Source organism: Aethalodelphis obliquidens, unplaced genomic scaffold (genome assembly GCF_003676395.1).
Source record: "Aethalodelphis obliquidens isolate GAN/ISIS:26980383/991018 unplaced genomic scaffold, ASM367639v1 scaffold4, whole genome shotgun sequence".
NCBI classification, from domain to species: domain Eukaryota; kingdom Metazoa; phylum Chordata; class Mammalia; order Artiodactyla; family Delphinidae; genus Aethalodelphis; species Aethalodelphis obliquidens.
Genome location: NW_020837948.1, coordinates 1,973,640 through 1,989,838, shown reverse-complemented (window position 1 = coordinate 1,989,838; position 16,199 = coordinate 1,973,640). Strand labels below are relative to the sequence as shown.

At 41.5% G+C, this 16,199-nt stretch overlaps 1 protein-coding gene across 1 annotated transcript in view; it reads left to right on the top strand.

Annotated features, from left to right (window-relative positions):
* The first annotated feature begins 745 nt into the window (after nucleotides 1–745).
* The window catches only part of CTNNA1 (catenin alpha 1), a 177,602-nt gene continuing 162,148 nt past the window's right edge, over nucleotides 746–16,199 (top strand). The window contains exon 1 of the mRNA XM_027096196.1: nucleotides 746–865. The gene's annotated coding sequence lies outside the window, so the exon portion shown is untranslated. The remainder of the gene's footprint in view (nucleotides 866–16,199) is intronic.

The following is a 16,199-nucleotide window of genomic DNA, read 5'->3' as shown; positions in this document are numbered from 1 at the left end:
GGAAGATAAGGAAGAGTGGGAATAAAATTCCGTAAATGGCCAGAAGGATAGGAATAGACGCCAGGTTCTTCAAATTTGTGTGTATGTATGTGTATGTGTGTGTGTGTGTGTGTGTGGGCAATCTCAGGAGGGGACACTGATGTGAGAAGCCTCTTGTCCTCCATCAGGAGAGCTCTCGGTTTCCCCATCTGTCAAGTGACAGATGAGTTAGGTGACTTCTAGAAGGGCTTCCATCGCACATTATGAGTTCCCTAGAGTCGGATTCTACTTCCACTTCGCCTCAAGCTGTGAGGCCTCAGTTTCTCCTTCTGTAAAACCAGTGGGTGGACCTAGAGCACTTTTCCGGAAGCCTGTTACTCCGAACACCTGTGGCACTCTTCAGCGCCTCACCCGGTCCCTGGGGCACCAGCGGGGGGTGGGGCTTGAGCAGGCCGCGCCCGGAGACTCACCTGTGCGCCGAGCGGTGACTCACCTGCCCTCCCCCGCTCGCGGGCTGTTCCAGGAGTCAGCGCTCCTCCTTCCTCTAGGAGGGGGGGCGGGTCACTCCCATCCCTAGATCACTAGGGGCCTGGAATTAAGTAACTCAGGGGTGAGGGGCGGAGAGCAAGAGGTCCTGTTGGGGGTCCAGGCCTGGCACCGCCAGGCTCTTTGGTCGAGGGCTCTCTCCAAATCGAGGACCGGGAAAGCTGGGCTGCAGCGGGAGGCGCCGGGAAGAGCGCGCCGGAGGGAGGTGCTGGGAAGGGCGGGCGGGGCCGGGGGCGCCGGGCGGCCCATTTCCTCCTCGGAGCCGGACAGGCGGAGACAAAGCGGCGGCAGTCGGCTTCGGGCTTCGGGAATCTTCCTGCACTCGCCGAGCTCGCCGCAGGTAATTGTCTTCGTGCGGGTGCGGGCTCCCCAGCCGGGCCGAGGGGCTTCTCGGGTGGGCGGGCCGGGCGCGGTCACCTCCACGACCCCGCCCGGAATCGGGCTCCGGGCGGGCGCTGGTGCGGCCTCCGGCCCTCTTCTCCGGCGGCGCCCCGGGCCTGGGCCCTGGCCGGGCGGGGCCGGCGTTTCCTGGCGCTCGGGAAGTTGAGGGGCCGCGGCGGCTGGAGCAGAGCGAGCCGCCGGCCCCGCGCCGCCGCGGCGCTTCCTCACTTGAAAGTTTCTCCCGGTTTCTAAACTTTGTTCAAGTGGGCTTGGTGCGCGCGCCAGGCCCGCGCTGGGCCCCCTCGGCTGCCTTCCTTGTAGGGAAGAGTCGGCGCGTTGTTCCAGGTGCGGGCGGGTCCTGGAGTTGAGTTTTCCATTGAAGTACGTGTGGTTTGTGGTTTCTGTGGTCGCACCCCCGCCTCCGCCACCGAAACTTCCTGGTCAGGTGGACAGGACATTTGCTGGGCCCGCAGCCCCGCATTCCCGGCCCGAGCGTATGTGAAAGTTTTTAGTGGCCCTTTTCTCTGACACAGTCTGGCTGGGAAGGGCAGCCACGCCCGTGTGGACTTCTGGCGTGCACCGTGTTAACCTTTGTTGTGAAATTACTCAGACTTCTTGTGCTGGTTAATTGGACGCACTTAACACTGATTAGTACTAGTTTTCACGAATGTCCTTGGAACGTTTTTGTTGTTGACTTTTAAAGGAGTGTGCCTGTGCTAAGCGCTTGTTGGAAAAAATGTTGACTGAATGCCTAACCTTGGCTTGGCAGGAATGGCTTCCCAATAATGCAGGCGGCAGTTGGCTCAGATCCAGGACTGACAACCTCTTATGTACTCGCGCGTCTGTGTAACATTTTTTTGGTGTGTTTGTTTTGTACAAAACTTAGGATAATTTAGAAAAGAGTAAGATATGTTAAGTCTCCAACTAAATTAAGGGCATTTCATGTTTATGATGAAGGAAATGATTACACCACTGTATTGTTGCAACAGGAAAGGCATTTCGATGAGAGGATATTTTGTGTAGCAGTGATTCTTAAAGACTGTACAGCTGTATGTTACTTCGGGAAAGTATGAATTTATAAATCAAATTAAGATGTGTTATTTTATTTTACAAGAGGGAGGGGTTGAGAAATTATCCATAGCCTCTGCGCAGTTATTTACCCTTTTTGACTTTTACCAAGTTAAAAAATAATTTATCCACTTTCTTAAGGGACCACAGTTGATTAAGAAATGGTCTCTGCCCCCAAGAGCTCACAGTTGTAATAAGGAGGAGAGACACACACCCCAGGTGTAGTACGAGGCTGATGGCGTTCAGTACCATAACACTACTGTTGAGAAACTTGTGCATGGGTCAGTCTTACATAATAATAATGATAAAAACTGGTGGAGATGTGGAGTGGGGGCTAATGCTTCCAGGAGGGGACGGCATTTGAACTGGATGAAACAGGAGTAGGGTTTGGTTGGGAGGAAGCATAAAAGGGCGAAGGAGTTTGGAATTGTGATGTAAATCTCTCCTGGTTTTCCTTATAGTTTTGGCTCTTGTTTCTCAGTCTTTTTGTTGTTCAGTACACTCATATCCAGGATTCTGTCCAGCATATCTCAGTGTTTCACACCATTGATGTGGTATCACCCTCCTTCCATCAGTAACATTCCTATGGTGACTTAAGAGATCAGGGGTGCCCTCTCCCTCCAAGTTGAGAAGCAGTTCTCTGTGCAGTCTCCCTGCCATCAAACTTACGCTAAAGTCCGATACTTGTGCTAAAGTGGAAGCTTCTATTTTGAGTACAGATGTTTCACCTCATCCACATGGTCACTTGTGCACTGGAGAGCTGCTTGGGTGCCCCCAGGGGCATCTCAAACTCAAGAGGACCGGGCTTCCCTGGTGGCGCAATGGTTAAGAATCCACCTGCCAGTGCAGGGGACACGGGTTTTGAGCCCTGATCCGGGAAGATCCCACATGCTGCGGAGCTGCTAAGCCCGTGCGCCGCAACTACTGAGCCCACGTGCCACAACTACTGAAGGCTGTGTGCCTAGAGCCTGTGCTCCGCAACAAGAGAAGCCACTGCAATGAGAAGCCGGCACACCGCAATGAGCCGCAATTAGAGAAAGCTCACACGCAGCAAGGAAGACCCAACGCAGACAAAAAGAAAACAAAAACAAAACCAAAAAAACTCAAGAGGACCAAAATGAGAAACCTTTTTCTTCTTTAGACCTAAACCAGATGTAGAGATAGGCAGTAACTGGCAGAGTCCTGGGATTTCTTTGAGAAAGTAGCAGTAGTGTGAGACGTGACAGACAGACCTGGTTGTTGGGGGTAGTGGTTTGCGTGCTGATGAAGATCTAGACAGAGGGAACAGGATATTCTGCTTGTGTAAATAAGGGTCATGAGACAGGAGAGAACAACATGTGTTTAGAGACCTAAGAGAAGACTTGTGTAGCTTGAATACTTTTAGGATGGGGAGAAGGCCTTAACGTGAGATTGCCAGGAAACTCCAGGTCACATGTTTGGATTTTCTTCTAAGAGCTGTAAGAAGCCATTGTAAGAAGTTCCATGATCTGATTTCCTTTTTAAGAAGATTGCTCCTGCTAGTGCTTGCAAGGCTTGTATATGTGTACAAGTGGAAGGTAGGGAGTTGAGCTAGGAAGATGGTGGGAGTGAAGGTGGTGGGATAAAGGGAGCTGTATTTTGGAGAAATGAGATAGGCCTTACATATAAATTGGATGTAGGGGCCTAGGATTATCTGTTACTGTTGTTTTGTTGTTTGCTCAGTCACGCACCTTGTTCTCCCCCACTCTCCCAATTTGTATTCCATCACTTTTATAATGAGCTCTTTGTCCTATCACAAGACTCAAGCTAACACTTTCCTTTCTGGTAGCAAACTTCTTCCCACTAGCTGGTATACTCCACTGTACTGTACCTTGTTATTGATATCCCTGTTTGCCTTTGCCGCTAGAAAGTGAGCCTTAGCCTTCGGCATGGTACCTGGCCTGGAGATTAAAGAAAAAAATTAGGTGCACGTTGAATGAAGGAGGAAGGAGTCTTTTCTGTCTGGAGTCTGGCTTGTGGTTGGAACTATGACAGATGAGGCAACAGTCAGATTATGGAGGGCCTTGATGACCAAGTTGCTGTTATGGGCAAATTGAGAACCATCCTCATTCCGTTCTTATTCCTTTCCACCCAGATCTAATCAGATGAAATCCTTTACATCTGATCTTCCTCTTACATAAATTCCTGTTTTCCCTTCTCCCTGCTTCCACTCTAGTTTAGATCATCTTCTTATTTTTGAACTATCAAAACTACTTGTAGTTCTCTGGATAAATTGTTCTGTTGTTTGCTTTGGTGCCTTTTTCATATTTTTTCCTTTGCCTGGAGCACTGTTTTCCTCATCCATCTGACAAACTTGTTTATTCTTTAGAACTCACCTTAGATGTTAGTGCCTCTGGGTTCTCTGTTGGATCTCAGTGCTTCTTGGGTACCTTGTACATATTCTGTGGTTGCATCTTTCATGTCATTTGGTAAATATTTTTATGGATTACTTCCTCTCAGCTGGGGGTTTCTTAGAAGTTGGGTCTTAGCCTTTATTTTTAATAAAACTTAAAAAAATTAAAATATAACATACATGTAGAAAAGTATTCAAATTATAGCAGTACCTGTCTAATGAATTATTTGAGTGAACACCACCCATAGACACCATCCAGATCAAGAAACAGAAAATTACCAGTACTCCAGAAATCTCTTTGCAGTCACTACCCACCCCTCCTCTCCCTTCAGTTTTTATAATCTGAGAATTTGAACACTGTTGTTGCTCTGTAAGTGTTTGCTGAAGTTAGTTGAATTTCTTACTATCTTCCCCTCCACCATTCAGTCTTTTACACATAAGCAGTACTCATTCTTCTTTTGGGAAATGTACTGCTGTCTTGTTGCACTAGTCAGAATCTTAGATGGGCATTTAGCACCTTCTGAGTCCTGGCCCCAACTTATTTTTCAGCCTTATTTTCTATTGTGAATTGTTGCTACATGTCTCTGCATCTGCCAGGCATTTGTTGTGGAATACTCCATCCTTCTCTGACACGAATGCTATCCATCCGAAGGCTGATTGATACGGTTTTTCTATTCAGACATTGATCATCGTTGCTGAAAGTGATCTTTAACTTACCTGAAATTCTAAAATTTGCACCTGATTATGACATTCTCATTAGTTTTTAAAATAAAATATACATAACAAAACTTACCATTTAAATTATCTTTATGTGTACACTTCAGTGGCATTAAGTACATTCACAATGTTGTGTAACCACTACCGCTGTCCATATCCAGAAAAATTTTTCATTGTCCTAAACTGAAACTCCATATCCATTAAACAATAACTCTCCATTTCCTCTCCCCCCAACCCGAGGGCAACCACCATTGTACTTTCTGTCACTTTGAATTATTAACTTAACTATGTTAAGTACCTGGCTTATTTTACTTAGCATAATACCTTCAGGGTTCACCCATGTTGTAGCATGTGTCAGAATTTCCTTCCTTTTTAAGGTTGAGTAACATTCCATTATCCATTCATCTATTGATGAACACTTGGGTTGCCTCGATATTTTGGCCATTGTGGATAATGCTGCTGTGAACATCGGTGTGCAACTATGTGTTTGTGTCACTGCTTTCAGCTCTTTTGGGTATATACCCAGAAGTGGAATTTCTAGGTCAGCTGGTATGGTAATTCTACGCTTAAATTTTTGAGGAACTGCCATACTGTTTTCCACAGTAGCTATGTTACTTTACATTCCTAACAGCAATGTGTAAGTGTTCCATGTTCTTCACATTTTCACCAACGCTTGTTATTTTCTGTTTTTTAATTAAAAAAAAATTTATTTACTTTTTAATAATAGTCATCCTGATGGATGTGAGTTGATGTTTCATTGTGGTTTTGATTTGCATTTCTCTAATGTTTAGTGTTGTTGAGCATTTTTCATGTGATTATTGGCTGTTTGTATATTTTCTTTGAAGAAATCTCTGTTCACGTCCTTTGGCCATTTTAATTGTTTGGAGTTTTTTTGTTGTTGAGTTATAGAGTTCTTTGTATATTCTGGCTGTTAATCACTTATTAGATGGAGGACTTGCAATATTTTCTCTCAGTTTTACCCTGTTGATATGTCCTTTGATGTTAAAAAACTTTAAATTTTGATCAAGTCCCGTTTATTTGTTTTTTCTTTTGTTGCTAATGCTTTTGGTATCTTCTAAGAAGTCATTGCCAAATCCAGTGTCATAGAGCTTTTCCCTGTGTGTCTCTCCCTACCCCCGCCCCAGCTGAGCTGTCTACTTTGAGGGCAGGAAGTAAAGTTTTTATTGTAGCTAACTTCTGGAAAGAATTTTTTTTAAATGTAGTTCTTAAAATGTCATAGCAAACAATAATTGTATGGTAGGGGGTTTCCTGCTATTGCTAATTTGTCATTGATTATGTGTCTATTATCTGATGATTTATGATGTTAACCTGCTTTTAGGGGTTTTTAATCTTATGAGTCTCAGTTGGAGAGTTTGAACTTTGTCATCTATGTAATGACTAAGATGACTTATAAAGGATATTTATTTTAATGTCTAACATGATAGAATGCTAATTTATTCTTTTAGTTATGGACTGCTGGACAGGACATGTATCTGGTTCATATTAAGTTGTCTTATCAGTAAAACCAGTGCACTAGTTCAGTTATTTACATAGCACTGAGTTGCTGATTTACCTTTGTAAAGACTCTTGTGGACCATAAATTCTTTTGTTACATGCTGAGCTCCTTCAAGGCAATTACATTCTTTTGTATCTTTTAGTCTTTTGTGATACCTGACTCATATCTAATATGAGGAGATATGCTATATATAGGATTGTGCCAGATTGATATGTGGGTGGAGGCAGCATGGCTTTACATCCAGTTTATTTAAGTTTTTAAAAAAAATAAAACCACTGAGACTTCCCTGGCGGTCTAGTGGTTAAGACTCCGCACTTCCAATGCAGGGGGTGAGAGTTTGATCCCTGACGAGGGAATAAGATCCCATGTGCTGCGCGGCATGGCTGAAAGATTAAAAACAATAACAAAAAAAGTCAACAACTTTATTAAAAAAATTCATATTTATATCACCTAGAGATAAACACTGTTAACATTTTGGTGTACATCCTGTGATATTTTTTTCTAGGTATGTGTATTGACTGTATAACTTTTATAAAAACTAGATTTTACTTTATTTGCTCTTTTGTAATCTGCCGTCCATTTATCATACTTGAACATTTCCCCTATTAATAGCATTAAGATTAACCTTTATGTACCACTAAGAAAATAAACACTGCCAAATAAACTAGGAAATGCCATCAATTGTAAGACACATCCAAATTTTAGAGACTTAAAGATGTGAAATATGTATGCTTTAGAATTGATGAAATATGGTTAATCTCACAGTGTTAACATAGCATATTAATGATCCCCTACTGTTCCAATATAGCTTCTTTAATCAGTCCTCTGTTGGACATTTCATTTGCTTCCAGAGCTGCTTTAATTTGTAGCTGAATCTTTTGCCTGTCCTTACTTCTTAAGGGAAATTTCTTAGAAGTGGAATTCCTGGGGGAAAAGATTTGCTACTCTTAAAATAATGTTTTTAAATTGGGGTTAAATATATATAACATAAAATTGACCATTTTCACTATTTTTAAGCATTAAGTGCATTTACGATGTTGTGCAACCATCATCACCATCCATTTTATTTTATTTTATTTTTTTATTTTTTATTTTTTTCATCACCATCCATTTTAGAACTTTTCCATCATTCTAAACAGGAGCTCTACTCATTTAACAGTAACTCCCCATCCTGCCCTCTCCCCAGCCCCTGGTAACCTCTTATCTACTTTTTTTCTTTATGAATTTGCCTAGTCTAGGTACCTCATATAAGTGGAATCATATATTTGTCCTATTGTGTCTGGCTTATTTCATGTAACCTTTGAGGTTCATCTGTGTTGTAGCATGTGTCAGAATTTTCTTCCCTTCCTTTTTTTTCTTAAGTTAAAAAATTGTAAAGTACACATAACATAAAATTTACCAACATAACCATTTTTAAATGTATAGTTCAGTGGTATTAAGTACATTCATATTGTGCAGTCATCACCACCATTTATCTCCAGAAGTCTTTTAATGTTGTAAAATTAAAACTATACCCATTAAACTTCAAGTCCCCATTACCCCCTTACCCCAGCTCCTGGCAACCACCTTTCTTTCTGTCTCTTTGACTACTCTAGGTAACTGGTATAAGTGGAATCTTAATCTTTTTGTGACTAGCTTATGTTACTTAGCATAATGTCCTCAGGGTCCATCCATGTTGTAGCATATATCAGAATTTCCTTCCCTTTTTAAGGCTGAATAATATTTTATATATATCCCATTTTGCTTATCCATTCATTTGCTAATAAGCATTTGGATAGTTCTGCTGTGAATAGTACTGCTATGAACATGGGTATACAAATATCTCTTTGAGACACTGTTTTAGTTCTTTTGGATATATACCCAGAAATGGGATTGCGGGATTATATGGTAAGTTTATGTTTAACTTTTTGAGAAACTGCCATACTGTTTTCCACAATGGCTGTACCATTTTGCATTCCAACCAGCAGGGCACAAGGGTTCTGATTTCTCCACATCCTTACCAACACTTGTTATTTTCTTTTTTTTTCTTTTTTTTTTTTGATAGTAGCCATCTTTTTTTTTTTTTTTTGCGGTACGCGGGCCTCTCACTGCTGAGGCCTCTCCTGTTGCGGAGCACAGGCTCCGGACGTGCAGGCTCAGCGGCCATGGCTCACGGGCCCAACCACTACGCGGCATGTGGGATCCTCCCGGACCGGGGCACGAACCCGTGTCCCCTGCATCGGCAGGCGGACTCTCAACCACTGCGCCACCAGGGAAGCCCCGATAGTAGCCATCTTAATGAATGTGAGATGGTATCTCATTATAGTTTTGATGTGCATTCCCCAAATGATTAGTGATATTGAGTATCTTTTCATGGGTTTATTGGCCATTTGTATATCTCTGGAGAAATGTCTATTCAAGTGTTTTGCACATCACTGAGTTGTTTTTTTTTTGGTTGAGTTTTAGTTTTCTATATATTCTGGATACTAATCTCTTTTCACATATATGTTTTGCAGTTATTTTCTTCTGTTGTCTGGATTGCCTTTTCACTCTGTTCATAATGTCCTTTGGTACACACAGGTTTTTATTTTGAGGAAGTTTATCTCTTTTTTTCTTTTGTTACCTGTGCGTTTGGTGTCATATCCAAGAAATCATTACTAAGCCCAATGTCATGAAACTTTTGCCCTGTGATTTTTAAAAAATTTATTTATTTTTGGCTGCTTTGGGTCTTCGTTGCTGCACGTGGGCTTTCTCTAGTTGTGGCGAGTGGGGGCTATTCTTCGTTGTGTGTGGGCTTCTCATTGCGGTGGCTTCTCTTGTTGCGGAGAACCGGCTCTAGGCAAGTGGGCTTCGGTAGTTGTGACACGCGGACTCAGTAGTTGTGGCTTGCGGGCTCTAGAGCACAGGCTCAGTAGTTGTGGCACACAGGTTTAGTTGCTCTGCAGCATGTGGGATCTTCCTGGACCAGGGATCGAACCCGTGTCCCCTGCATTGGCAGGTGGATTCTTAACCACTGTGCCACCAGGGAAGTCCCCCTGTGATTTTTTTTTCCTAAGAGTTTTATAGTTTTAGCTCTTACATTTAGATGTTTGATCCATTTTGAGTTAATTATTATATATGATATTAGGTAAGAGTCCATGTTCATTGTTTTACATGTGGATATCTAGTTTTCTCAGCCCCACTTATTGAAAAGACTGTCCTTTCTTCATTGAGTGGTTTTGACACCTTGTCGAAAATCATTTGACCATGAGAGGGTTTGTTTCTGGGTTCTCTATTTTGTTCTATTGATCTCTGTGTCTGTCTTTATGCCAGTACCACACTGTTTTTTTTTTTTTTTTTTCACACTGTTTTGATTACTGTAGCTTTGCAGTAATTTGATGCCAAATTTGCTCTTGAAGTGAATAATCTTTTGTAAGTTAGGGTCTGTGGTTTAGTTGTATGTGTGTGCTGTTGTGAAAATAAAATAAATTCTTTAAACTGTTCTATCTCTTTATTATGGAGGTGATTGCACAATTGAGTTTGTCACAAGTCATAGGATAGTATACTAGAGTGAATTTTACTGCATATAAAAAGTGAAAAAATAAACAGGTAAAAACAAATTCATTCAAAAAATATGTATTTTGCAAGTTTGACCTTCTGTATAGAGATAAACAAATAGTGAAAAACATGAAATCAATTATCCTTTCTGCTTTCCCAGCCCAAATCATTTTTTCCTCTTGAGGGACTGAAGCCACACACTTAGAAGTCTTAAAGGAATTTTGGTTATACCTTATGTGTTGGAGGATTTGTCTTATTAGTACCTTCTGTTTTCTCTTAAGAAAAAAAGTTACATCAGGCATTGTAGAGAGTCTCACAGAGCAACAGTTCCTATATATATTCTGGATACTAATCTCTCACCTAGGCCGGACAGTGGCACCTGTCCGGCCTAGGTGCCACTGTGCTTGCTCCCAGACATTGAGGGTGGTATTTGTTGCTTGTGCAGTGTGGTGGTCAGCTCAGCCCCCCATGTTGTGGGCCTGGGCTGAATGGGCCGAACTGTGTAGGGAGGTGAACAGTCTGGCTTTACTTGCCCTGTCTCATGCTGTTTTGTTCACTTGCAAGAGCAGTATACTAAATTTATCCATTATTGAAAGTTCAGAGTGTGCAGAAATAACTGTGCTTCAAAATAAAACTTCAGCATTGCCCTTTCTCTGTTGGAGCCTCTAAATGTTCATTATTTTCCCCCTTATTTTTTTTTTATAACTGTCAAACTTTCTCTGTGTGCAAGCATACCCCCAACTCCATTTCTAATGGAGCTTGAAATTACCATGCATTTCTATTTACTTGTTGGTGGGCTGTCATCTATCAAACCCCCTTTTGATTGGGATTTAATTTGTGCTTTTTCACTGGCTGCAAGTTTGGAGCAATGCATATAAGGTAAGTACAGTTTGCAAGGCAACTTTGAGTGTCATTCTAAATATTTGTAACAAAGATTTGGAGCAAGTATTGTATGAGTAGTGTGATTAGATTTTTAAAATTTCTTGTCATCTGTTTAGTAGTCCCATTGTAGTAAAAGAAGAGAGGGGGGCTTCCCTGGTGGCGCAGTGGTTGAGAGTCCGCCTGCCAATGCAGGGGACACAGGTTCGTGCCCTGGTCCAGGAGGATCCCACATGCCACGGAGTGGCTGGGCCCGTGAGCCATGGCCGCTGAGCCTGTGTGTCCGGAGCCTGTGCTCTGTGACAGGAGAGGCCACAATGGTGAGAGGCCCACGTACTGGGGGGAAAAAAAAAAAAAAAAAAACGGCCTGCATGGTTACAGTTTGCCTTCATTTAAACCTGTGATTGCCCTTCACCTGTAAGATAACATAACATTTGGGAATATTAGTTAGAACTTTATTTAGATGACACTAAAAGAATACAGAGGACACTACAGTCTTAGTTTTATAAAATGGACTAAAACCAGAATCCTAAGGGTGACCCTTGGCTTATATACAGTTAAACCTCTGTAGAGACTTTGAAGGTAGACTTTCAGGCATATTAACAATATTTGCTCAACACACCACTCTTTCTAGTGGTACAGAGAAACAAAGAGACTGTTCAAATTCAGAACTGATTAAACCCAATGCTTCCATTCAGAGATAGTTTTTTTTTTTTTTAACATCGTCTTTGGAGTATAATTGCTTTACAGTGGTGTGTTAGTTTCTGCTGTATAACAAAGTGAATCAGTTATACATATACATATGTTCCCATATCTCTTCCCTCTTGCGTCTCCCTCCCTCCCACCCTCCCTATCCCACCCCTCTAGGTGGTCACAAAGCACTGAGCTGATCTCCCTGTGCTATGCGGCTGCTTCCCACTAGCTATCTGTTTTATGTTTGGTAGTGTATATATGTCCATGCCACTCTCACTTTGTCACAGCTTACCCTTCCCCCTCCCCATATCCTCAAGTCCATTCTCTAGTAGGTCTGTGTCTTTATTCCCACCTTGCCCCTAGGTTCTTCATGAACTTTTTTTTTTTCTTAGATTCCATATACATGTGTTAGCATACGATATTTGTTTTTCTCTTTCTGACTTACTTCACTCTGTATGACAAACTCTAGGTCCATCCACCTCACTACAAATAACTCAGTTTTGTTTCTTTTTATGGCTGAGTATGTACCACATCTTTATCCATTCATCTGTTGATGGACATTTAGGTTGTTGCCATGTTTTGGCTATTGTAAACAGTGCTGCTATGAACATAGGGATGCATGTATCTTTTTTTTAAAATCTTTTTGGCCACTCCATGTGGCATGTGGGATCTTAGATCCCAGACCAGGGATGGAACCTGCACCACCTGCATTGGCAGCGCAGAGTCTTAACCTCTGAACCGCCAGGGAAGTCCCTATCTTTTTGAATTATAGTTTTATCTGGGTATACTCCCAGGAGTGGGATTGCTGGATCATATGGTAATTTTATTTTTAGTTTTCTGAGGAGCCTCCATACTGTTTTCCATAGTGGCTGCACCAACTTACATTCCCACCATCATCTGTAAGAATTAAAAAAAAAAAAGACAGAGGGCTTTACAGAAGAAAAAATTTATCATTTGCATTTAATTTTTGTGATGAAGTAATTTAATCCAATTTAATCTTAGTGTTAGATAACTGATGTAATTCCTTAATTGCTAATTTAAAGGGTAGTTCTTTTCTGGATTATTTCATTTTGGCTATTCCATTTCATTATACTGAGCTGTGGATTTCCTTCTTTTTCTTGTTCTGAGATTTCATTATTAAATACTGTCATAAGTAAGTGGCTCATCAGTTGTATTTTGAAAATGTTTTATTGCTATGTTTTATTTTGTTAGTATTAGACATTATGATTTGAAGAGTGTGTTGAAAGCCTGGTTAATTATCAGATTACATGTACTGGTTTATTAGGTTAGACTGCAGACTGTTCTTGAAACTGAAAGTGCTATGATAACTCAGAAAACGCATTCACTGTGACCCATTTCAAGTTACACGGAGAATAGGAGCCTTTGCTAATAGTCCATTTGCCCTGTGCAGCTCTGATACGTGCTTTGTTTCCAAGCAAAGATGCATTGTTACTATTCTCTCATGGTATGTTGAATATTTCATTATGTTAAATATTTCAGTATTAATCTAGACTCTTAATCATGGTTTGTGAAAAATGATAGTGCACTGAATAAGGCAGAGCTGAAAGGGTAGATTATCATTACTGACGAGTCAGTGTTCTTGGGGGTTTTCTGTTCCTGGGGATCTCTAAATTGGCAAAGGTTTCTTATAATCATCTGTTACCATTTTCTTGCTTCCTTGGACCTGGGGTCATCATGTTCTCAGAAAAGCTCTGGACTGACTTTGAAGTGTATCTTTAGAAACCTGTCATTTTGCACAGAAGTGGATAAGTGAAATGTGAGCTTGATCCCTTGGGAGGAGGGGAAAAAACTCAAGGAAATGGAAGATGGCAACCCTTGAGAGAAATTTAAGCTTCTTTGGTGTCATTAAGACCTGTGAAAGAGGTAATGTTTTCTAGGTATCTTTATTGAGTTAGGGTCTAAGGTTGTGTTTAGTTTGCTGTATCTCAATTGCAGGGGGAAGGGTTCAGTTAAATACAATGCATTTATTAATCCTGCCTTTTTTTTTTTTTTTTTTTGCTAATCTATAACGGGAGAGAGATTTCTTTGCACACACATTGGTGTTGCTAGATGAAATCTAAAAACAGTCGAGCCAGTTCAGTTAATCATTTATAGAATGTTGTTAGATGAAAGTTACCATGCTCAAAAAAGGCATGATCTCTGTACTTAAAGGAGCTCTCAGCTTTATGGGAGATGGACACACTGTTATCGTGCTATGTGGCAAGTGCTGAAATAGAGATGCTTGTAAAGTGATGGGGGAACCCAGAAAAGAGGGAACAGCTCTTTCTATGAAAGCAGAGGACATTTGTGTGAGCCTTGAAGGAAGATGGAAGAGTCTGGAGGGGTGCTCTGGGCAGAGGATAGGGGTTATATAAAGGTCTGGAGACTTATACTATCTGGAGAAGAGTTTGGAGTAGAGGCAGGTGATGAGGTTGGCAGGCCATTGTGAGTAAGGTTTGTAGGAGTTTCCGCTTCATCCTGCCTGTGGTAGGGAAGCAATGCCAAGTTCTTTTCAGAGGAGAGTCAATTCCATGACAGTGATAACTGGGGCTGTCTGGAGAGTGATTGGAAATGTGAAGACTCCTGAGAATGGGAAGGGTTAGTAGAGTGAGATATTTACTAAGATGCAGAGGCGGGGAGGGAAGAGGAGGAAAGGGGCCTAGAGTCTCCTTCTAGGGGACCTGGTTTGGTGGAGCTTTGGTAGGGGGAGATGAGGAAGGCCAAGGGGGAATAGATGGGGAGGAAAATGCTTGGCTCGAGCCTTGTGGGGTTTAAGGAACTGAGCTCTGCGGTCATGTGCGTGAAGTCCTTTAGATTGGGAAAGTGCTCCTCTGGCCAGGAAGGCACTTGCTGTTGGCTTTTGGTCTTTACTATGGTTACTGTAAGAGATGGGGTTTTCTTCTTTGTCTTTGAGGGTTTTTTTCTGGGGTGGGGTGTGCATTTCAGGATTTCTCAAGTATTACAGAATGGTATTTTCAAGTTAAGAAAGATAACTTCCAGTGCCTTCTTAATTTCTTTGCTTATCTTTTAGCCTTATCTTCTGCCATTTCACTATCTGTCTTATATTTTTCATTTACACTTGTGGTTCTTGGAAGGTGCCAAAGTTCTCTGGGCCCTTTGCACAAACTGAAACAACCGCCCTCCCTCCCTCCCAGTACATCAGATCCTCAGTGAGGACTCTTTGGCCATTGGGGATTCCCTCCTGGGTGCTCCTCTTTGCACTGGTGGTTCACTGTACAACTCTATACTTTGTTTTATTGTAACTATTTTCCGTTCTAGACTGTGAGCATTTCCCCCAGCTGTTTTTGAAATTCTTCAAACGTACAGAAAAGTTGTAAAAGCGTAATAAAACGAGCACTTGATTCTTCAGTTTACCTAGTTTCATCAATTGTTAACATTTTTCAAATTTGCTCCATTACTCTATGTAAACTTTTTTTCTGAGGAGTTTGAAAGTAGACTGCAGACACCAAGTATTTCACCCTTAGGTTTTTTGGCATGTAACTTCTAAGAGTAAGGACATTGCCTTACTTAACTACACTATATAAGAAATTTTACATTGATATAGTAACATGATTTCTTTTAAAGAGTGGTCCAAGAACCAGTGTCTGCTCTCCCTAGGAACTTGTGAGAAATTCAGACTGTTACGTACTACCCTAGACCTACTGATTCAGAATTTGCCTTTTAACAAGATGCCCAGAAATACTGATCTCATGTACAGTCCATATTCATATTAAATTCCACCAGTTGTCCCAGTGATGTCCTTCATAGTTTTTTTAATCCAGGAATCAGTAAAAGATCCCATACCTCATTTAGTTGTTGCATTTCTTTAGTTCTTTTTTTTTTTCAAATTATATTCTTTTTAAAAATATATTTATTTATTTGGCTGCACAAGATCTTAGTTGCGGCATGCGGGATCTTTGTTGCAGCATGCAGGGTCTTTTTAGTTGTGGCATGCGGGGTCTTTTTAGTTATGGCATACGGGATCTAGTTCCCTGACCAGGGATCGAACCCGGGCCCCCTGCATTGGGAGCATGAAGTCTTAACCATTGGACCACCAGGGAAGCCCCCTGTATCTCTTTAGTTTTGATTTTCAGTCTTTTTTTCCCCCATGACATTGACACTTTTTTGAAGAGTTTAAGCCAGTTTTATAGAATGTCCACAGTTTGGATTTGTCTTATTATTGCCACTTTTGGCAGGAACAGTACATGTGTGATGATGTACTTTTCTCAGGGCATTGAAATGATTGTCAGGTTGTTCTACTGGTGGTGATGCTAAGTTTAAACACTTGTGATAAAGTGGCATCTGCCAGATTGTTCCATTTAAAGGCAACTTTTTCCTTTTGTACTTAATAATTAATTGCTGTGATGATCTGGTAGGGATTTCTAATTAGTCTTTGTGTCCCTGGCACCTAGCAGGATCCCCAGGATGTGGTAATTGGTCAGTCATTGACAAGTGAATGACAAACTAGGTCATCAAAGGTATACATTACAAGTTTTAGAGATAGTTCTTTCTTGCTTTCTTACTCAGTCTGGG